Here is a 23,653-nt window from a genome sequence, read left to right on the forward strand (position 1 = left end):
AGTTCACCTTGAAGTGTAAGGAAAGATTAATTACAAACAGAGCATCCTTTTCTACTCCGATATCAGAGGAAGCGTGGTGGACATGCACAGCTAACGTGGAAGTACTATCATTTAACTGAAGTCTTTGTACAGACAACAAACCCGTTTCCGCAGCCACTATTGTTAGTCTCTTGATTCATAATGACTTAAGCACACTTGACATCAACTGCATCAAGATGTGACCTGTTTTATAAAAAAAAAAGAGGAAAAAAAAACATTTAAAATAAAAAAAAATATTTTTAGGTATTTTCACAGACAAACTGGCTTTTAAATAAATTTGCTTCCGTACTGGTTGGTTAAGACAAAAACAAAAACAGAAACAAAACAAAACAAACAAACAAAAAAACAAACAAAAAAATAAAGTCAAACTGAGTGGGAAGTGATGGAAAAGGTCCATGGTATCAGTTCCATATTTTTCAAAGCCAAATATGTAAATGCTGAGGAAGGAAACAGAGGAGACTCCAGTCTTGTAATTTAATATTGTTATTAAACTTTAATGTATCCTATTCTTTAACATTTGGTGTTAATACAAAACTACTTGGCGATGCTTGACATTTGAAATAAACATTTTTCTATTGTTTTACTTGCAAGTGGTCCAATTAATTTTGCTTAGCTACAGTTTGGTCATAAATCCAGCGATCTAAAGACACCAATGCATAGTCCTTAGGATCCCTAAGAAAAGGCCCCCAGTTAAAAGACAGGAATATTTTCTCTTTGACAAGTAGAATTTTCCCCAAATAGTATATCTAAAACTATTTTTTCTGTGTATCATACTACATAATAGTAAAATATTTGTTAATTAAAAAGCATTTAATCTATATAGATAAATGCTTAAAGATTTAAAAATCAGATATATTACCAAATGTCAGGTTGTGTGATTTTCTGCTCTTGAAGTATTTAAGGTTCTGTAGGAGCAGTAATCATTATATATAAAGTCAGAAATGGCTTGAAGGTAGCTGTTCAGATACTTGTACATTGGCCAAATTCTATAATTGAAGTATATATTTTTAGCTTTAAAATTATAAGAACTGACATCAGTTTTTGAATACTTTAGTCACCTACAACAGTCTTTTTTTCCTATTTCTATCTATAAAATCAACTCTAATATATTAATTCTTATTTAAGCCTCAAGTAGAAGGGACACTTTAATTTGTGTAATGTGGATACTGTCCCATCTCTGTAACTTTTCACTAAAGAGATTATCCTAAGCTATTTGATTCATTTCAGCCATTTAGCTTCCCTTTATTAAAATGCCTTTTATTTTCATTTCCACTAATGTCCTCCAAATAAAATTACCTTAGGGTTAAAAGCAACTGACACCCAGTAGTTACCTTTAAGATATATAGGTTATTTTTTCTCATTAAAAATTCTGTGTAATATTTACTGTCTGACCAAGTGCTTGGTAGAGCATCCTTATTGACTATTTTTACCTATCAGAAATATAAGATTTGACAGTAGCCACTTGCATTCTACATGGTGACATATAGTTTCATGATGATCTCCATTAAATTTTACCATCCCTTCTGTAAATTCCAAGACCATACAAAATAATTTGAGTGTATTACTCATCAGGGATGCTGGAGGTACATTTTAAGTTTGAATAATGAATGCTAGAATGACCAAATTGCAGACTAATTATTTCCATATTATACTTAAAATGAGTTTTTAAAAATTATTTTAAAAAGATAACTATATACAATCAATGCTATTTATTGTACCTCTGGGCCTACTCTTCCAAAAATTGAGCTTATCAATTTTTCTCTGTCAAGCTTGAACTAATGTAAATAATTGAAATAATGTAAAGTTATATTTTCATGTTTTTATAGATATGACATGACAAGAACACATAATGTAAGAGTATCTCAAGTGTGGATAATGTTGATTGGCTAACACAGAGCTCAGTTTTAGGCAGTAAAATCTAGTTCAATATCCATGTAAAAATGCATCAGTATATTGCTGTATAGATGTGTCTGTGTGCATATAAGTGATAAGTTCTCAAAAAAGAGTGGTGACAGCTATCTCCAGGTTTTTTTTTTAATTCATTTTATATAAACTGTTATGGAAACACCAAAATAATTATGAACTATTCTTATGTAAATTTACAATTGTCCTTTACTGTACATTTTGTTTACAGTATAGTACCTTATTCTCTGCTGTGTTAAGTGGGTGTCGTACTCCAAGGAGACAAACACTTTCTACAACTTCTATTGAAGATACTGGGATTTCCAATTTTTCATGTGTACTCTGTCAGAAAATGCTTTTGATTTTATTTTTAAATCTAACATCTGATGGCTTTTTCAGAGTGTTGTGAAAACTTCAGTCATACATAAAATATGTTCTTATAAAACTCCAACATCTTTTTATTTTGTTTTTACTTAACGGTACATCAATCTAATAATGAGAAACCAAAACGTGTATCTTACATTCTCCCCAAATAAGTCTAGATGTTTTTAGTGAGGAAGAGCATCTCTGCTTAGTTTGGCAACAGTCTGAATAGAGTCAAGGTGGAATGTCTCTTTTAATTTAAATGAAGAGAGTTAGTAATCCTGGTATTTCACACTTATACTCATTAAGCACTTTGGACATATACAAACATGTGGCTATTTATTAAGTCACTTATTTTGTAATAGACAGCATTGGTAACATACCAGGCATTGTGCACGTAACACTCCTACTGTGTGCTCATCTCATTTGCTATGGCACTCATATTAAAGAGCAGGAAAATAACCTGCTTTAAAATATGGTTTGATTTTTAAAAATTGGCCATTTATTATTTGACTTAAAAATTCTTTCCATTTTAACTAATTTTTTTTGCAAAGCTGGTCATTTGAATAATTACACAATCCTATTTATGTGGACTCTAAAGTTACCCTAACATAGTTCTCCTAAGCTGCACATAAATTTGTAAATGTTTTTATATTTAAATGTATCAAGTGTTTAACACACTGATATAAAGGTGAATCTGCTTAAAATACAGTAATTTCACATTCCTAATCTGTAAGTACTGTGGATATTTTCGTGATCACAGAAGTACTTTGGGAATAAGAAGAGAATTACTAGCAACAGTCCTGTAAAAAAAAAAAATAGCACCTACCTTATCTTAATGATTTCATTAATTTTATTTTTAAATTAAGTGTACATATGTGCATCTCTGATGTGGAAATCTGCCCATGAGTGCAGGTGCCTGCTGATAACAGGGGTGGGCTCAAGAATGTCAGAGCTAAAGTGGGGGTTATAGATGTCTGTGAGCTCCCAAAATGGGGAAACTAGCCTGGGTCCACGGCAAGTATTCTTTCTTAATCACTGAGCAATCCTCCAGCACCAATAATATCATCATTAAAACGTTTTAAAAAGAACCTCTTTGCAGTTCATTAAGCTACAATATATCAATTTCTTACCTTTCTTTCATACTTTATCTAATGGCATTCTGGGGGTAGTCGTCTATGTAATACAAACTATTCAATGACTTCACGTGTGGAATTATTTTCTGTGTATTCAAATGTGCTTTCTACTGATAAAGCTAATTGTGCATTTCTTTTGGGTGGTGAGTCCTGTGAAATACAGTGCAGTTAGGCCAAATGTACCTTTCTAGTTTTAATTAATATGGAATATGCAGGTGTTTGAAGGACTAATGTTGATGTTTATAACACCAACATTAGTTGGAAATATACACATTAATATCAGTATAGCATTAACTTTGGACACTTGATTAGGTAAGCTTGACAAATCTTTATGAATAGATTCACAAGAAGCTTCTTAAAGGAAGTTGCCTGAAGGCTACAAATATGCATTAACTATGGAAAGATGTGCAAGGTGCTCTGATACTTAAAACTGGTTTAATTTACCTCACCGGCATGGAAGACAGGTAAGTATACACAAACTGCTCTGAGACACTGAACAAAAATTTGAGGGAGCACTATATGGCCTTGGAATATTGAATTAAATCTTTTTTTAAAAGGGGGGGGGTTAATGTATTGTTTGGGTTAAGCTATGGCACAAGACATTTTGTTAGACACGCAATAATTACACTTTATGTTTTAAAAAAAACAACCCAAGGACAGCACATGACACTCCAAGCCCAGGGAGGTTCAAATACATTTCTGTAAACACAACATCTAAGAAAATTGTCACAAGCTCTAAAGAAATGCCCAGAGCTAATGTGGATCATGAAGAATTTGTGGATGTTTTGTGTCCTGTCTGTATCCCCTTCTTGCTTTATATTTTATACACTCTTTGTACCCTTAGACACAAGTGACATTTGTCACTTATCATATTTCCAATGGTCTCTCAGTGTAGAGTTTCATTCATCTTATTCTGTTGCTTCCCTTCCTCACACTGTCCATCTAGCTTTGCCTTTCCTTATGGGAGACTGCTTTGAGAACACATACAATGAAGTTCACTTCCACAAAGACAGGACTGAAACTTTCAAAGTCTTCTTAATGACCATAGTAAGGGACTAGGAATATCTCAAATGAAAGAGAAAGCATGTGTTACTCTCCATGTTTGCACCACACACGTATTCTGATCTAACACTGCTGGTTAGTTATATCTTAAAGACTCTTACCTTAAAGACTCCAAATTCGGGAGAGTTCCTGGAGGAGGCAAGAGGTTCTCTGAAGAAACAGGAAAACTGAGAACTCGGTCTTATCTTTGCCCATCAGAGTTTTGAAAGCCACTTAACTATAAGTACAACCTATTCTTTATTTTAATTCAACTCCCTAGGATTTTGAAATTTATATCTCTGCCCTTTCTCTCACTAAGTATAATATAACCTAATTTTGCTCTTCCACAGCCAAACTCCTATTGGATATGCATAAACTCAGAGTTATTTAATTAATGATAGCGTGGATTTACTGAATAAATTTGGTCACTTTTCTTTCTTTCTTTTTCCTTTCAGGTTAATGTGCCAATTTCATTTTACTGTAAATTGGAATGTGGGGGAGTGGATTAAACTCTTGGGAGGGAGTCAAGTCCAGCACTCTAGCTTTATCTTCCCCATTCCCTCACCTCTGTGTGTCTCCTCAACTGGAGTATGTGGATACTAGGACAGTTACCCGGAATGATGAAAGGAAAGACTGTATCTCTTAAAACTGATGCTTGAAGAAACAGGTTCATGCATGGGAGTGCCACTCAGTGCAGAGAGTCTTTGTTATTTAGTTCTAAAAGTTTTCATCATTTTAACATGTTAGTCAGTTTTATCTGCAAATATCCATTCAGTAACTCACTAATTTATCCATTTGCTCTAAGAAATACTTATTGAATCTATTAAATAGTATTCATTGGAGGTAAGGGTTAAATTCAAAGCCTCTATTTCTGAGAAGTTTCTATAAATCATGCTCTGATGTGTTCCAAGTAACATAGAAATAATTTGAATTTAGGGTTAGTCTCTGACAATTAAAATTGATATATGTATCTGGTTTTCTGTAGAAGATATTATACTTTTATTTAGGACAAAGGTCTTGGTAACATTCATCAGAAATTTTCTCTAACATGGACTCGTAATTTCCTTTAAAAAACAAAAGCTTATATTTTGTAAATTACTTCCTTATGATCACAACTTCTTTCTCTACTCTCAAAAAGTCAAATTCAGTTCATCAACAAACACTACAATTTGATGATGCTAACTTCTGCCTCCTGTATAGCTTATCTTACATGCTCCTAAAATCCATCTCAATAATACAAATATAATAAAACTGCAATTGAAATTTAAGTAGCAACAGGGAATTTCCCAAACAAGTACAGGACGATTTGGAATTTATCAATGAAAATGGTTAAAAACAAGTATCAGCATTTATAATTGCTTAATTTATTTCATTGGCATTAAGTCAGACATAAGCTCAAGGCAAATAATTTGATTCATGTGAGAAAGATTTTAGAGGAATTCATATATATATATATGTATATATATATATATGTATATACTCATATATTAAAGTGTCAATTGCTTTAATCAATACAAAATTCATTATGTCTCCAGTAATAGTAGGTAAAGAAACACATTTGCTAGGCCTCAAAATCACTCTCAATTACAAATTAAAAGTATATTTTCCATTTATTTTTATTTGAATTTCATAATATAATCTATAGGTTTTTCAGGTATTTATAATATTTTTCATAGCTTATTTTGATCAAGAATTTTCTGATACAAAATTCCTATTCTTCTAGGAGTTTTATGATTTAAGCTTTGGATGTACTGGATTCCTACCTTCTGAAGCACTTTTGTGTAAATTCACAGATTTCAAAATAGTCCAATGGGAGTGGTTAGCAAGTTTCTTCAAAAAACTGTGTAGCATATGAAGTCAAGAGGACTAGTACCTACTACTCTTACTTTACCTCTGCTTTCATCCTTCATTCTCTGTGCTGCTCCAGCTCATATCAAGCCCTGTTTGGATGGTTGGTGAAGACATACATTGTAGTTTTATTCATCTAAATCTCATGGCTTGCAATGAGGTATAGCACTTTTCCTGGGATTTCTAGGTCATAGTTGGCATAGTGCTTCCTGTACATTCTTCTTACACATCTGTGCCTTCGTTTTTCAGTGGCGTGAATGTGGACTAACTGTGTTGGCCTCACTTCTATTTAGGTTATTTTTAAATTAAAATGTAATTTTTGACTTATAACTACACTCAATCTGTATCTGTAAAGGTTTTCCAAGTGTGTTTACATGCATTATTGTGTTAGCTATTTGTGTTAAAGAGATAAACATGTCTGTTCATTTTAATTTAATGTTTTTTGTGTTTCTTTGTGTGTATGTTTATGTGTGTATTAAAAATATTCCATATCTTCTGTAGTATTTATTCTTATAATCATTTGTAGCATTACTAAAATACAGTCTCAATTTGTAAGCTCAAAACACATTAAATGGTTTAGAATATATGATTATGACTAATTTAGAGAGGCTTACCATATTAATAAATTCTCTACATTGGAAACATGGTTATGTCACCTAGCCCCTAATCGGAATATGCCATTTTCATCCTTGTTTAAATTTATTTAAATACTTAATTACTCAAAATTAGCTTTCTATGATCCATGGTTTATAATTAGGCATCAAATGGCCTTAACATTTGAAAGACCTTTGGTGTCAAAGTTACATTGTTTCATCTTTTGTATTTTCTTCATCAGCAAAATGAGAGTGTTTGGGAAATAAAATTATTCAATTTCAGAAGTGGGTTTCTGGAAACAGGAAAGAAGTATTTTCCAATTATCAGAATAATATTTTCAAACTTCAAAAGATAAGTTACCAGCATAGTTCAAAGCATCATTGCTCATTCTGGGAAGCCAGTCAGCTGATAGATGACCTCCCTTCTAAGAAACAGAGGTGAATTCATAAGCCAACAGTGCAGAACTCATAAGGAGCAAAGAGGTTACCTCAGCAGGCTGCTCCCCTCTCATTACTTGCTTTCTTCTGCCAGAGAGAATCTTTCTATTCTCATACTACTAAGCTATTCTACACTCGCAGGCAGATCCCATGCAGAGAATGCATTTTAAAAATAATAACTTTGACTGAACGTAGGTACACATTAGGACTTGATTTTCTACTCAGAAACTTCTCTTACTCTGAGTAGAATATATTGAATAGAAATAGCTAAAGAGGCATTATCATAAAATGTCAGTTTATAGATATACATGTAATACATAAAAACTTAATAACACTTACATTTATGCTATTAAATATTTAAGATGAAACCCAATCATTTAATATATGTATAAGCAAAGAAACACACATGCCCATCTTTGAAGGGTAAATAAAAAATATTTTTAGTTGATTTATCAGTGCAAGAAGGAGTTGTCATTCACAGTCACTTGCTTTTTAAAAATCTGAAAATATTTTTTACTAAAATACAAACATAGTTTAAATCATATGCCAAGCATATAACACCAGATATACATGTTCATATTTTATTAATGACATTTATTAAGATGTGTTTTTATTTTGTTAGGACCCCAAAATAATAATTCATAGGTTTTTAGTTTTAGTAACTACATTGGTGACTTCACTGCATAAATTCTATTTTATAATAAGATTATAGATATCCCCAGTTGATTTTCCTATCTCAATCAACTCTGTTCAATTATTTCCTGTCCTGTAAAAAAATTACTTTGTCCCCTATATTTAAATGATCACCATGATATTGAATTCTTTTTCAAACACATCTGGTTAGCTCTGAGGTCCAGATCAATACATTTAACCATCAATTGGCATTAGTATTACTATGTATTTTTAATACTTCCTGACACTTGAGAGACCAAGGTAGGAAGATTATTCAATATAGTGAGAACTACCCCGCCCCTACCGCCCCACACACACTTCCAAATAATGCTGGTTATAAACCAATAACTTTGTTAGGTACTAATCATTATTTTACACACAACATTCTTTAAATATAAAGTTAATGAGACTGGTGTTATCAATATATCCATTTCATTCTGTGACATGAAGCAAAGCTAGACACTATAGGTTGCTGGCACTCCAGTTCTATTTAGAAATCATAATGAACACTTCAATATGAAACCCCTTATTGCTGAGTTCCTGGTATTTTAGCCAAAGCTTTTCTTCCTCTGACAAGTTTCCTTTGGTCATATTTTTGGTCCTTGGTTGCAGTGGAAAAGATAAATGTTCTCACATGCTGAAAAACATAAGGAATTTCATCTTTTTGGTAAGTGTGGGAAATCTGGAAACCAACTTTCTAGCATTGAAATCTATCCCCTCAGTTTGCAATCCATATCGATAACCATGTATCATCAGACTAGGTATTTTACATTCATTAAATTAAAAGGAAATATTCCTGAATAGCCCTTGATTTTGTCTTCCTTAAATCACAATTAGTTTTATTTTAATATTTGTTACTTCTGCCTGTGCTAAGAGTCATGTAGAGTGTCTGTTGTCAGAGTTCCAAAAGGCTCATGATTACTTTTTCTGTGTTTATTTAATCATATTTTACTGACTGTGTGTATGTTGAATAAGTATTTCTCTACTATACTTTAGTACATGGCTCTGCTCTTCCTATATTTTATCAACACTGCACAGGAAGGCAAAAGTGTCTAAGATCTTCTATAAATCGCTTTTATTTGCCTCTTACATACATCTCAAATCCATTATAGGTTTTTAAAATATGATTCTTTTGAGATGTAAAGTCAAGTTATTTGCTAATTTATTAGAGAAGTATTTATTTAGTACTTCAATGCATACACATGCTTTGTGATATTGACTTGTGATGATCATACAGTCCTTACTATTTTAAACTTCTGGAATGGTCTTTGAAAGAAATTTTGCAGAAATTATCTTTGAAAAGAAATATGTGCCACAGGCACAGACAAGAACCATGCTCTGGATGGTGTCTGAAGCCAAGACTCAATGCAAGTTGTGAATATTGACAGGAGAGGTTAGATATTGGAAGGCTAACCTGATGAACATGAGGACACCAAGGAGACACGCTAAAGCGGTCTCTTTCTTCCTCCAGTCACTTTAGTTCAGTTTCTCTGCTCTGTAGTCTTTTCACACACTCAAGTATTTATTTGGGTAAGTTGCCAGTAACTAGGTTCTCCTCACCTCATTTCTAGAGTCTGACACTTGCTGAACAGTAGTACAGCTCATTGACTCCTTAAAACAAGCACATCCCGTAGGAGTCAGATAACTGAGAACCAGATAGGAATTAGAGGAAGGTCACAAGGAATCAAAGTAGTTCTTTGGCTTCTAGGCACTTCTTACTTTTATTTTTTAATGTTGTCAATTCAAATAGAATTACATCACTTTCGCCCTCCCATTCTTCTCTCCAGCTACTCCAATTACTGGGCTTCAAACCCATCTCAGGGCATCCTCAATGTCAAATTTATAACCTTTCTCTTTGATTGTATTTGTCTCTCTCTCTCTCTCTCTCTCTCTCTCTCTCTCTCTCACTCTCTCTCTCTCTCTCTCTCTCACACACACACACACACACACAAACATGTATGTTTATATGCACAAAATACATAAATAGAACCTACATTTATTTATTTATTTATTTATTTATTTATTCATTCATTCATTCATTCATTCATTCATTCAAGACTAAGTTTCTTTGTGTAGTTTTGGCTGTCCTGGACCTCACTCTGTATTCCAGGGTGCCCTTGAATGCATAAGACCTGCTTGCCTCTGCTTCCTGAGTCCTGGAATTATAGGCATGTACTATCACTGTATTGCTGCTGAATCCATTTTTGTTTTTGTGTGTATATGGTTTCAAGGCTGATACTGTGCTTTAGATAAACAATAAGGGAGACCATCCTTACAAAAGGCTAATTCTCCTTCTCCCAGAAGCCAGTGGTTGTCTGTAGATCTTTGTCTAGGGATGGATGCTTCTTATCACACTTCTGAAATGGAATACATACGTTGCTGTGGCATCCTTAAAATTCAATATATATCTCAGGCTGTCCTCAAACTCACATTAATCTTCCTGTTGTGGGTTCTTGAATGTTCAAATGATTGCAGATGTGTGCCACTGCACCTGCCCTTTGCCATTTTTGGGGCACAAAAGGTATCTCAATCAAGTTCTGTTGAATAAAGATAGTTTCTGCTACTTATAACCAATTATATCAAAGAAAAATTTGAATACAATATATCCTAGCAGAGACACCCAGAGAAGCCTTGAGACAGGAACGATATTAGGATGGGTTTGGCATTTCTCATTTTCTGAACTCTATCTCATAAGCCTTCCCCTAAGTCCTTCACTGATGCTCATTTACCCAGCTCTATCAAATATGTTAGATTTTTGTCATTAGAAAGGAAGATCTAAGGCAAAACAACCAATATTCAAAAGTTAAGGAGCATCTCACATATTTGGTCAAAGTAACTGAGGTCATTTTAGTAACTACTCAAATGTAATTTAACTACTGTATAACAATAAAATTGAATTTTCGCTGTCAAGTGATTGATAACACTGCTTATATCTCCATCCATTTATTGATGAAATTAATTATCCACATTTGTAGTAGGGATTGTGTACTCAATAAAATAAACAAAATATTTTCAAAAATAGGAATCAAGAAATAAAAAAGCAGGGGATTTAGCTCAGGGGTAGAGTGCTTGCCTAGCAAGTGCAAGGCCCTAGGATTGGTCCTCAGTTCTGAAAAAAAATAAAAGAATAAAGAAAAGAGAAAAGAAAGAAAAAAGTAATTTAAATTCTTTGCTAACTTAACACTTTTTTGATAATAAGAATTTTGCTCAGAATTCTACATTCCCTGATTTTGTGTCCCTAATGATAACAGTATATGGTTTCTGAACCTGTTATATTCATGTACTCACCTAATAAAATACCAGCCACACATATTTAACCATTCTACATTTTGATTTCTACTGATACAGAAAGATATATATATATAAATTTTCCATACATTTTGCAAGTTATTTACTTTGTTTTGGGCGCAAGAGATATACAAATAGGTTATAATAAAATCAGAATTTATTTTCATAGAAGTTAGTCCATTTAAGTTAAATAATAATAAACAGAGAAATGAATGCACCCTGGAATAGGAAGTTAAAGTAAAGTAAGTAACTTAACATGCTAATGAGAAGTGGGGATATTTCCACTCACATAGTATCAGGGAACATATGTCACCCCTAAAATGTGGTTAAACGTGGTTAAAATCAACCAGAAAACAACAGTGAGATTATTACTCCTTTTCAAAATATCTAAGTGAAAACTCTGGCAACATTTTGAAATAGATTAAATAGTTCAGGAAAGCAAGTCTTGACCAAATAGGTCATGATTAGTTAGAAATAGAACTGAGAAGTTATCCCTGGAGGCTTATGACCACAGAAAGCAGACATCAGAGGGTAATTTGAGCTAAGAACTTAATATTCAGCTTTTGTAAAATTGTGAAATGCTGCAAAAAAGATAAAAAAAATTACAAGATGGAAGAAATGGAGAGGAAGAGACTGAGACTGAAGAGAGGAAAGGATAGAGAGAGGCAGAAAGAGAAAAAACTATATAAGGAAATGATATAAATCATTCAGGAACATTGATTCTCTCAATATTTTAAAGTTTGGTAGCAGGTTAGGGACATTGGATTAGATACCAAAGAAAGGTAAAAATCTAATTCACATACTGAGATTGGCTGTGGTTCAAAGGCATGAGTGCTACATGCCAAAACCTTGAAAAGTATTTTATCTTCATAAGTTTATATCCACCACTGATTAAAGCAGATTGTATTAGTCTACTATTTTAACAAATGAGAGAATGTGGATGGAAAATGATATGGCCATGATCCTTGAATTTGGTGCCATTTGGGCTGCTGATGATTGCAAGAGATTTTTTTCAGTACAGGCAGAAAGACTGGTTAAATTCTATATGTATAACCAACATGAGCTAAGGAACTGGAGAGGGGTGATTGGAGACCACGGGGTAACCTATGAGAAGCGTCTTCAGGATGGATGACTTGTAAATGCAACCAACAAGGAACACCATTTCTGAAAGTGGGAAGAAGCAAGACACAGGGAAATCCATGGTGCTTGGTTGTGTGATTATTCCTGTTTACTGGGAAGTGGTAGAAGAACAATGCTTGTATTTGGGTCACAGAAACTGACATGTCTATCTGGAATGCCAAGTAGCCTTTGAATTCACTTTTTGAAGGCAGAACAGTTCAGTGTTCTCATAAAAAGTTAAAAAAAAAAGATTGCCCTTAAAACCCTGGGACCTAACTAAATATAGCTCAGATGGTGAAAGTGCAGATGTTTGTACACTGATGTTCTCAGGAGAGAACAAGGAGGAATCAGTCAAGAAAGCTAAAGGAAGAGAGTTTAGCCAGTGTAGACAAGTTTCAGAGAAAATGAGGCTGATGAAGTTGCTGTGTCAGACATCACCAAGAATGAACTAGATATGCTGAACCTGGTCACTCAAAGCAAAGCAAGTTAACAGCCCCTGAGACATCTATCAAAGCAAGATGTAAAACTAACACATTGAACACCATCCTTTTATTATTCTGTGAATACCCAAGGCAAAAGGCTAATGGATGAAGGAACAGTAGAGGGGGTCAGAATATGTGTGTGTGTGTGTGTGTGTGTGTGTGTGTGTGTGAATGTGTGTTCATGTGTGTGTATATACATATGTATATGTACAAATATATAAACCCAGTATGAGAGGCTCTAAGAGAGAATTCTTTCCCCACATCAATGCATAATCCTGATTCTTAGGCTGCATTGCAGCCTCATTTCAAAAGTTTTTGCACACTATGACCTACAATCCAATGGCCTATAATCTTTTCAAACTACCATGAAAACAATAATCAATAGAAATAAAATCATGTCACTCTAAAAACAGGTGAGCTTAGTGTTTACAGAAATTCCAGCATAACGAGGGGGTGAAGAGGAAAAGGTTTAGTCAGGAGGGTAGCACAGGCCTGAATTCACGGCTGCTTGCAAAATTTAAGTTAGCCTGAGCTACTAGGCGAGTTGAAGGCAAGCCAGCAATATATTGAGACCCTACTTTAAAATCAAAACTAAAAAGCAAGAAGATTGGGAATGTGCTTAGTAGTAGAGTGCAAACCGTGGGTTCAGCCCTGAGAGAGAGAGAGAGAGAGAGAGAGAGAGAGAGAGAGAGAGAGAGAGAGAGAGAGAGAGAAAGAGAGGAGAGAGAGAGAGAGAGATGAATAAAGGAAAAAAGGATGGAGGGAGAAAAGGAGAGTGGAAAGGGGGAAGAAGAATGGAAGAGGAAGAAGGATGGAAGGAAGGAGGGAGAGAGGGGTAATAAACATGAAGGGAGGAAAGAAGGAAGTTAAGCAAGTGAAAGAATAGAAAATGTGACATAGACACATTAATCTACAGCTGAGCAGTTGATTTAGTAACTTATCTATAACTAGTAAACAATTTTGTGTTAGAAATTGTTTGATGTATCTTAACAACATGAAAATGTCAATAATTAGAGCATTCATTTCTTGTCACTGCACAAGTTGGATGGTATATATTAATATGAAAAGAGCTCTCACTAGGTTGCCATATCTTATTTCATGATCATGAAGGAAGAAATATCTAAATTTAAGATTTTATTAAAAGCATTTCTCTACATGCAAACTTTTCATAAACCTTGTCTACAGGTTTAATTGTCATATAATGGTAGCTTTATATTCTCTCTATTCTTGATATAGTTGATTTAACAAATGATATTAGTATTATAGGTATGGATTTGTTTCACTCTCAATTGGTTTATCTATGTAATACTTTGCAAAAAGAAAGCCCCACATAGCAAGGACCCTTTGCTGCTTTTCTTAAATGCATAGATATAATGAAGGTGCATCATCTCCTGTTGGGAGATCCCTTTAAAGACCTACTGAGGGCATCTCACAATACAGCCAGCCACACAGGAATGTATTCATGCCAAAGACAATCTCTCCTGGGACACATTTTAGGAAGTAACTTGCATGCTAAGTAACTTTTTGTCAGTGCACATCTTATTCAAGTGAGGGGTATTTGGTTTCTATTGTGCTTTGGTCTTTGAAGCACTCAGTGTCTAAAGAATAGAGTAACTTATAAAAAGCAGCTTTAGAGAAACCTAGAAATGCAGTAGGAAGGAACACATCAGTCAGAAAACATGGTTTGTTTCTTTGCTTATGTTTTGAAAGAAAGCTGCTTGCTTTACAAGGTACTGATTTTTATTTTTACCAAAGTATTTAATCAGATGCTACTTGCCCGTCCCTTCAGGCTTTCTGCAAGTGTCATTTGCTTCTTTTGAGTTGTTCCCCAACCACACCATGCTGCCTTTTCCCTGCTCCATGTGTCTTAGGACAGAGGGACAGAAAGGGGTTGGCTGGAGGTCAGTCTTTAAGGACAGGGCATCAGGCATTGGCACCCCCTTAAGAAAGTAAAGTATTCACTGCTCATATCTTCAACTTGGCTGATATTAACTTGTGGTTTTTCCTGTTACTGCTTGGGGCAAATGACTTGAAGCAGATGAAGCCCCAAAGAAAAGAAGTAATTAACTAAGAATCCATTTCACAACAGAAATCAAATACAATCTTAGTCACTTTAAAAGCCTTAGAAATGAAAAGAGAAATCAATTCCTTTTGATACTTGTTTAGAAATGTAGAACTCCTCTCAAAAGCTTACCTACTACCCAAAAAGAAAAACAGGTCCAACTCAGAATCAGAATGTCTCATTCTACTTTCAAAACACTGCAGGGACTTAGAGTCATGTCTTAGGAAATAAGCCCTTAGCCAATAGCCTTAGTGATGACAATATGCTGAGAAATACCGCAGTCCATGATCACACAACAGCAATAATGAGTTTAGATAGCAGAACTAGAGAACATGTTTAAAATTTACATGAGAAGGTTACCTCGCTGTGCGTCTCCTCAAGCTGATATCATCAAGTGAAATCTGGGTCTGGAGAACACATCAGAACTTTCTTTCAAAATATTCACAAAGCCAGCTAACTGTCCCCATGTGTCACTTTAGTCTGCAGATGATTAGCTATCTGAAGAACCTGTCAGACCAAGTAGCCACTCTACTTCCTGAGTCAAGACCTTGTGTGTGTGTGAGTCAATGTGTGTGTGTGTGTGTGTCTGTGTGTGTGTCTGTGTGTGTATATATATATATATATATACATACATATATATATACATATGTGAGTGTATGTGTGTATGGGGGGACTGTGTGTTTATATACAAAGTGACTAGATAGATCCCTTAAAACTCAGACAAAATAACATTTTCCATGTTTAAATACTACAGGAAATTTCCACCTTGTTCAGAATGAATACAGTCTTTCTCACTTGCCCCGTAGACTCCACATCTCTTTGCCTCTCCTTTGTACTGATCTCATGCTGTAAATCCTTCACTCTCATGGTCCATCCTGGCTCCTTTCTACGTTCCCTTGACGTGGCTAAGGTTCGCCTACCTAATGCATCTGATTAAAATCAGCTTTTTATTTTAATGTCCTTTTAACCTTGTCTCTGTCGTTAAGACTGGTTCTTCAGCTTCCTACTCAAAGAGCTAACTTACAAGTCACTCTCTTAGAATTACCTTGTTTCATGTCTTCAGACTTACCCGAGATGCCATAAGAATTGTGGCACTGTTAGTTTGAAGGGTAATGAGTAGGAATCTGATTGGACAACAGACTGCCTGATAGCACTGAATTCATGCCTGTTACTATAAACCAAGCAGAGAACACATGGTTAGAGAGATTCTTTTCATTTGTGGGAGTCAAGATCTTCCGGTAATGAAAAAGCTCAGCAATTTTAGAATTGTAAAATACATTTCTGTCACCTTGCTTTTAAAGGGTTATATTTCTTTGGTCAAATTGTCCAACCTGTTTGCCTAGTGTGCTGTTCCTCAGAAGGGATCTGCTTTCCTTGTCTTTCCTTAAATGGGTTGTTTGCTTGGGACATTCTTCAGAACAGCAGTCCATGATTTTTGTGGTTGAGTCGCTTGAATTTCGGAAACTGTCTATTTGAATTTTCCTCAAGTATAAAAAATAATTGCATATCAATTGAAATAAGTGTATTTGCTGCCTCATTTTGTTTTATTCGTGGGAATTCAGTTGCATGTATTTCAGTTAGCTTTGCAGGTACCTTCAGATCTTCCTCTTCTCCAAGGTAACCAGATAGTTTTCTTTGCTCAGTCTTCTTTGTGTAACTCTCTCACAAGGTCTTATTTTACCCAGGACATTTTCATCTTCAACCTTATAGATTTAACTTATAAAGATGATTTTTATCTATCTTAAAGATTTCATCTCTTTACTCTTTTCTGTACCTTCTAGAACATATACAGAATACCTATGTATCTTTTTTTATTTTCAAATTTTATGTCCATTCTGTTTCCACTAATGGAACTTTTCTTCAGTTGAGGTGAGAATTCTCACTTCTTCATTCTCCTCCTTGATGTCCAAGCCTCATGGACAGGCCACCGAATGAGCGAAGAGTAAAGGAAAGCTCTAGTAGGAAAGGCAGAGGCGGGAAGCAGCATCACTGTATCCCACTGGGATCTTGACTTCTTTTCTCACCTTGTTGGTGTTGTTTCTCCACCATGACATGTGTACTGGGGATGTTGTGGAATAACAGTTCCTGTCATTCTCATTCTCTCCCTTTACTGTTCTGACTGTTAAATGCTGTCGGAACCCAGTCCCCAGAATGAGCATATTTATGGAGGAAATACATCTCTGGTGAACATTGCCTCAGTCTTACATCAAAAGTGTCAAAAAATTCCACAAGGAAGAGATGGGGGCCAATGAAAGACTTCACATGACCCAAGACAGGGATATGAATATGTCAGTAATGGCTAAAATACAGGAATCTAGATAAAGTAGCCTGTTACTTTATGCAGGAGTTAAGACTTTCCATGAGATGGTAGAGTGGTATAAGCAAAACAAAACTGATTGTTGTGGAAGGACATGTTTTATTTCATTTGTCCTTTTTCTTTTGTGGGTGAAGTCCTGCAAGTTCAAGGTACTATTTTCCATGTTTAGTACTCTGTCTGTCATCATGTCTGTAGAGCTATAGGCTTCTAGAAGATTATGGATACAATGTGACATGAACTCACACAAGGAGACACACATGGATGACACAGACATATTCCAGCTGTGTCCTTTTCTTTGACTTCTTCACTGTGATTCTCATTGTCTATTTATTCCTAGTTTAGATGCAAATGCAAACATCATAGTTGATTTTGTCCTCAGGATTATACCTAAAGACCATAACAATTTGTCTGATTGGGAGAGCTTTGGGCATGCTAGGAAACTGGCTCTTTGTCCATTAAAAAAAATTGCCAGTTTGATCACTACTATGGTGCCAACTCTGTTGCTGTGACTGATGACTGACTGTAAGTTGTGTCTACTTAATGTCCACTGACGTTTCCATGTATTTGTTTACTGGCTGCTGTTACTTAGTTCTAGTTGGCACCTCATATACCAATCATGGTTACTAATCAAGTTTAGATTAGTAGAAATTAGATATTGCAAAAATTCATTAATATATGTTGAAATTCCTACCCATAACACCAGGTGTCTTCTGGATGTCTTCTCACTAAAAGGATGTTCTTTTGATCTTCTGCCCAGTGATTCCCCCCCCCCCCATCTTTCCTCCTACCTCCTTTCCTCTTCCTTCAGATTTTATTATATTCCTAAAATTTCACCTCTCTTCTTTTTAGTTCAAATGATCCCTCTTTCTGCCACATTGGGTGGTTGATCCTGGGAAGCCCTGGCATGGCAAAAGATCTTCCCCTGAGGTACACCTTTGGCCCTTGCTTTTGTGACTGTTGCTTTGTTTTTATGATGGGGTCTCACTCTGTAACCCAGGCTGGCCTCAAACTAGCACTAGTAATTCTCTTCCCTTCACCATCCATGTTTTGCAACTACAGCAATATTTTCATTGCTGTTGCTGCTGTTTGAGTATAGTGTTATTTATTCTGTCATATGTGTACATGTATATAAGTATATACACAGAAGTTTGTGTAAGTCAGAGGACAACTTATGGGAGTCAGTTTTCTTCTTCCACGACATGGATCTTAGAGATCAAACTCACATCATCAGGATTGGAAGCAGATACCTTTACCAGCTGAGTCATCTTACTGGCCCACCATTGTTAGTTTTATTTTTGTCTATTATCATTCAAAAGTCTGGCATCCTAAAATTTTAATTTCATCCAATACTTTAGCATGTGGCTGTGATCCTAGGACCTGGGAGCAGGGAAGTAGGGTATGGCCAGGGGAATGTCAACCTTGGCTGCAAAGCGACACCTTGTCTCTAAGAGCAACAAAGATTTAATTGAGGATTAAAGTACAATTTTATGATTAAATAATAAATATAGGATATGGAAATGTGTCATTAAATATTAGACTCCAAACTGTTATGAAGAAAGGAATACCCCCTACTTCTCATTAAAACAAATCCAATGCTAGGTCTTTTATTTTAGTGAAGTTTCACTTATTTTCAAGTTTAAATATGGCAGAAAACACAAACTGAGAAAATTAATATATATTAAATATATTTGAAAATGTCAACAACGTTATTTCGGTTTTATTTATATTTCAAAATAAAGCAACAATTAAGGCTAAAATTATTGGGATCTTCAGGTAAAGTGATTGAGCTGCTTGGATAGCATCAGACTAGTTCTGCCTTGGAGATTCATTCTTCTTTGCTTTTAAAAACAATCTCTCCTCTTCTGAAACTTAAAATGTAGATCATACTGGCCTTGAAGCTTGAATTCACAGTGATCCACCTGCCTTCTGCTTCCAAATGCTAGGGTCAAAGACATACACAGGCATGCTAGGCTGTGCTTCTGGGGACTTCAGAATGTTTCAGTGAAGCAAACAGTGAAGTAAAGCCACCAAGGCTACAGAGTTAGAAACACATAGCTCACATAAAACTGTCCCACAAGTTCTTTATAAATCATTTTCCTCACTGGATAAAGAAGAATGAAAGGACACAGTGTTTTCAATGGTAACAGCACAATTAGATATTTCTGAGTTACTTGATTCCTATATGTCATGAGATTTGATGAAAATCCTCTTTTGTCTATGAGCAAAGATGTAAGTCTTCCCATTTTCAAAACAAAACAGTATACTAACCCAAGCCTAAGCAATAAAAGCTTTGGCTGCTACCATGGTTTCCAAACAGAAAGCTGTCACAATGGATAATATTGTTGAATGAACATTTTTCAAAAAAATCTTATGAGATGACTCCTGGGAAGAAGGATGCTGTGCTCTCAGGTTAATTGTTGTCTAACACAGGGTTGAGAACCTTGGCTGCGCTCCCTCTCTCAGCAGGGATCTCATCTTCCTGGCTGTCTTGCAGCTTGCTTGTCACTGTGGCAGCAGCAGCAGTTTTGGTTGCCCTTACCTTTATCCCACTCTTCATCCTGTGGTCCCTTATCACACTATAGAAGGAAAGTGCTCCAAGATCAATTAACATTAAGCAAATTGTGGGGTGGGAAATAAGTGTTGAAATGTTAAAAATTATAATAAAAAGAAGATGAGTTTTGTGATTGAAAAGTTGTTAGATTGCACACAAAAATAAGCAAGTTGAGTTTTATCAAAATTTAAAAAAACAAAAAACTTCTATATGCAAAGCATTAAGGGGGCTGGAGAAATGTCCCAGGGTTTAGGAGCATTTGCTGTTCTTCCAGAGGATCCCGCTTCACTTCCCAGCACCCATGTCAAGTGGCTCAAAACTGTCTATGCAACTCTAGCTCCTAGAGATCTAATGCCTTTTTTGTGGCCTATACATACAGGCAACATATACTCATGCAAACTCACAGCATATAATAAACAAGAATAAAATTCAAACATATCTTAAAATAAGCAAAAGCAAGACATACAGAGAGAGGATATACTTGCAAGTCATATATTTGACAAAGGTCCAAGATGTACATACAGTGCTGAAAGCTCGAAAGGTTCAAAAGCTGAAAGGTAGACAACTGGGTTAGAGGATGCTCAAAATGCGTGAGGAGGCACAGCAAGAAGGAGGATAGACACGTGCACACAATAAAGGGGATTAGCACGGGCAGGGACTTACAGTGGTCTTCAGAGAAACGCTGGTTAACACAAGGAAACAACAGCAGGCATTCATCAGAATGGATCTAATGGAAAACAGGGACCACATCAAATACTGTGCAGGCAGTGGGAGGCAGAGATGCCTAGGTTAAATGAGACAGCTACTCACAGTTTGGCAGTTTATCAAAAATAAATTAAATATGTTTCTGATAGATTTCCTAGCAAGCAAGCATCAAGATGCCTTTTATCTCCCAAGATGAAAATGCATCTTGATGGTGATACCTGCACTTGAATGTTTTTAGTTATTCATCAAGATCAAAAGCTAGAAAGGAGCTAATGTCTTATTTTGGGAGAATGGATAAGCATGCTATGGGATATTCATATAGAATATTAGTTACACAAAAAGGAGAACATATAAATACCTGCAGGAATGTGTCCTACCTTTGATGGACATGCAGACGTGTAGAATGGGAATGATAACCAGTCTAGGAATTTTTATATTATAATTTCTTATATATAGGCTATGTGTCGGGGACTGAGAAAGGTAATGAGGAGTGAGGCAGGACAAGCACTGGTGTGACTGGAAAAAAGAGGAAAGAGGCCTATGGTAAAGAGAACATTCAGTTGACTGTGGCAGTCTCTTTTCAGGTTGTAGAACTGTAACACAGTCTCAAGATGATATCACTGAGAAAACTGGGTAATAGGTCAAAAGAGAAAACTTAGCACAACCTTACATTGTTGTGCCCAGGCCTGGGGAACACCAGGAGAACTCCAAGAATTTCCAATCCCACCTCATGTAATATAACAAAAGAGCCTTCAAGTCAGACCTGGATTGCAAGCCTTCCCCAGGGCACAGGTTAGGAATGAAATGCTCGCTCCTAGGGCCTGAGGAGTTTTTATACTTGTGCATAAGCAGGAATCCTCAGGCGTTGGAGTCACGTGACAGGGAGGTGAAACAGGAAGCCATCCCTCAAACTTGACACTGTTTATTCAGACCATGGGGCAGAATCTTGCAGCTGGGAGGGGCACTCCTTTGACCTGGGAAGTAACTTTATGGTGTTATCAAGAACTAGTGTGTTTTTTATAAACTGGCCACAGCTGTGTGGGAAACACTTAATTAATTGCCCTTCTCTCATGGCCCAAAAGTGGGGCACTTATCTTTTCAAGGATGTTTGGTCTTCCTTTTTCTCAAGGACAGGAGCCATCTCTCTCAGGGAGGATGCCAGCCTCTGCAACACAGAGGCTGGGATATGTATTCCCAAAGCTCGAATCTGCCACTGTATGTGTGTCTGTGTGAAGGAGGGTGTAGGGGACAGTCCTTAGGGAGCGCCACCATGAAAAGAGGGATTGCAACATTCTGGCACCAGGTTGGGCTCTCTCCATTTGTCCCCTCCAAAAGGCCTGACACATTTCTACTGGGAAAAAGGGCGGGGGGAGAAGCCAGTGGTGGGAAAGCACAGAGGCAGTCTTCCTGTGTCTCTTTATATTTACCAACACAAGATGTTGATAGCTCAAGTTTCCAAGGAAGTTAATATCAAGCTTTTAAAACTGACAATAAGAAAGATGTATGAAAACATATATTTGTCCTTATTCATAAGAGGTCAGATACAACCTAGCTTATAAAAATAAAACCAAACAACCACAACCAAACAGAAATCAATGAGAACTCAGTTCTATTTTTTTTTTTATGAGTAGAAAGGGAGCTAATAAAGATTGTGAGATACTGGAAGGCTGGTCCAATCTTCAAAAAAAGTGAATGGAGCCAGTAGCCAGTTCTGTGAATGATTGGACAAGTCTCCAGTTATACTTAGGACTTGAACTAAGGTGACACCCAAAGATCATTATCATTCTAAGGAGGGTTTTGTCAAAAGCTTTCTGTACAGGGAAAGAAAAACAAAGGAAAGGCTAAAGCAATCAATCCTGGAACAATTCCAAATAGCATTTCAGTGACACACTAAAGAGTTTTGGACGATGTGACCTGAACTACAAAAGACCGGTATAAAGCCATATACACCATGGGGAGAATGAATATAGAAGACAGAGTGGATTTTTCTTCACAAGGAAGGATTGCTTTAAGATTTCCTGCAAAAACATCCACTTCATTAACAATCCACTACATGAAATATTTAAAACTTATGACCACCTGATTGAGAGTCTCATAAATGTGAAAAAAAATTAACTCTTTACATACAACCACTTGGAGGTTGAGGACCATTTGGAGGTTAAGGTTTAGAACCCAGGCTGCTCTAGAGGCAGAGGCAGAGGCAGAGGCAGACACATTTGAAGTTCCAAGGACTGCCAAAAGCCAACACAGGCCTAGAGATGCAGCTCAGTGCTTAAGGACTGGGAAGTGATAGGCAATCAAAGTGGGAAGGAATCGACATTTCTAATCTGGTTGTGATTCCCGAAAACTATGGGCATGGGCTCTGGACCGATACTAAGATAATTATGATGTCACCAAAAGGCAGTTTAAACTTTAAGTTCTCACAGAAAAAAGGAAAACCAGTCCACTTTTCTGGGCATTGTAGCTTGTAAAGGCATGTTCTCCAACAACAGTAGGAGAGAAAGACAGAGACAAAAGGACTGAGGGTGAGGGAGACACAAAACAAAGGAGACAAAACAAGGGAGAAGGAATGAGATTTTAATCATCACTGTTTATAGTACTTAATCCAACCTACTATACAGTAAAGTATTTGTTACTTAAGTAACAAAGAATGGAATAAAGCCAACTTCAAGGAAAGAATTTTTCCATTATTAATTTTGATGCTTGGTTAAATTGACAGATGTGTAAGCCACAATATAGAGCAAACTGTATTTGTGTGTGTGTGTGTGTGTGTGTGTGTGTGTGTGTGTGTATAACTCTCTTCAGGTCTTAAAAATACACAGACTATAAAATTAGTGAATCCTTAGAAAATGTATCTTAATGAAATCAGTACAATCCTAACATTTCAACTACAATAATATCAATGCTTTGATTTATTTCTTTCACATGTGCTTATCATGTATTTTCTATCTGTATCTGTCTATCATCTATCTATCTGTCTGTCTGTCTATCTCTCTATCATCTAGTCATAAGACTGTATCCATGGAAACAGTCGTGAGACCTTGTTAAAGCTTTAGTTCTTGTGCTATGGTAACTATTAACATTCTATTTCTGGGGC

The 23,653-nt window shown here is 35.8% G+C and overlaps 1 long non-coding RNA gene across 2 annotated transcripts in view; it reads right to left on the bottom strand.

Annotated features, from left to right (window-relative positions):
* Positions 1-23,653, bottom strand: part of LOC127683238 (uncharacterized) — a 701,246-nt gene that overhangs the window by 221,296 nt on the left and 456,297 nt on the right. The gene's annotated exons all lie outside the window — the stretch shown is intronic.

Source organism: Apodemus sylvaticus, chromosome 4 (genome assembly GCF_947179515.1).
Source record: "Apodemus sylvaticus chromosome 4, mApoSyl1.1, whole genome shotgun sequence".
NCBI classification, from domain to species: domain Eukaryota; kingdom Metazoa; phylum Chordata; class Mammalia; order Rodentia; family Muridae; genus Apodemus; species Apodemus sylvaticus.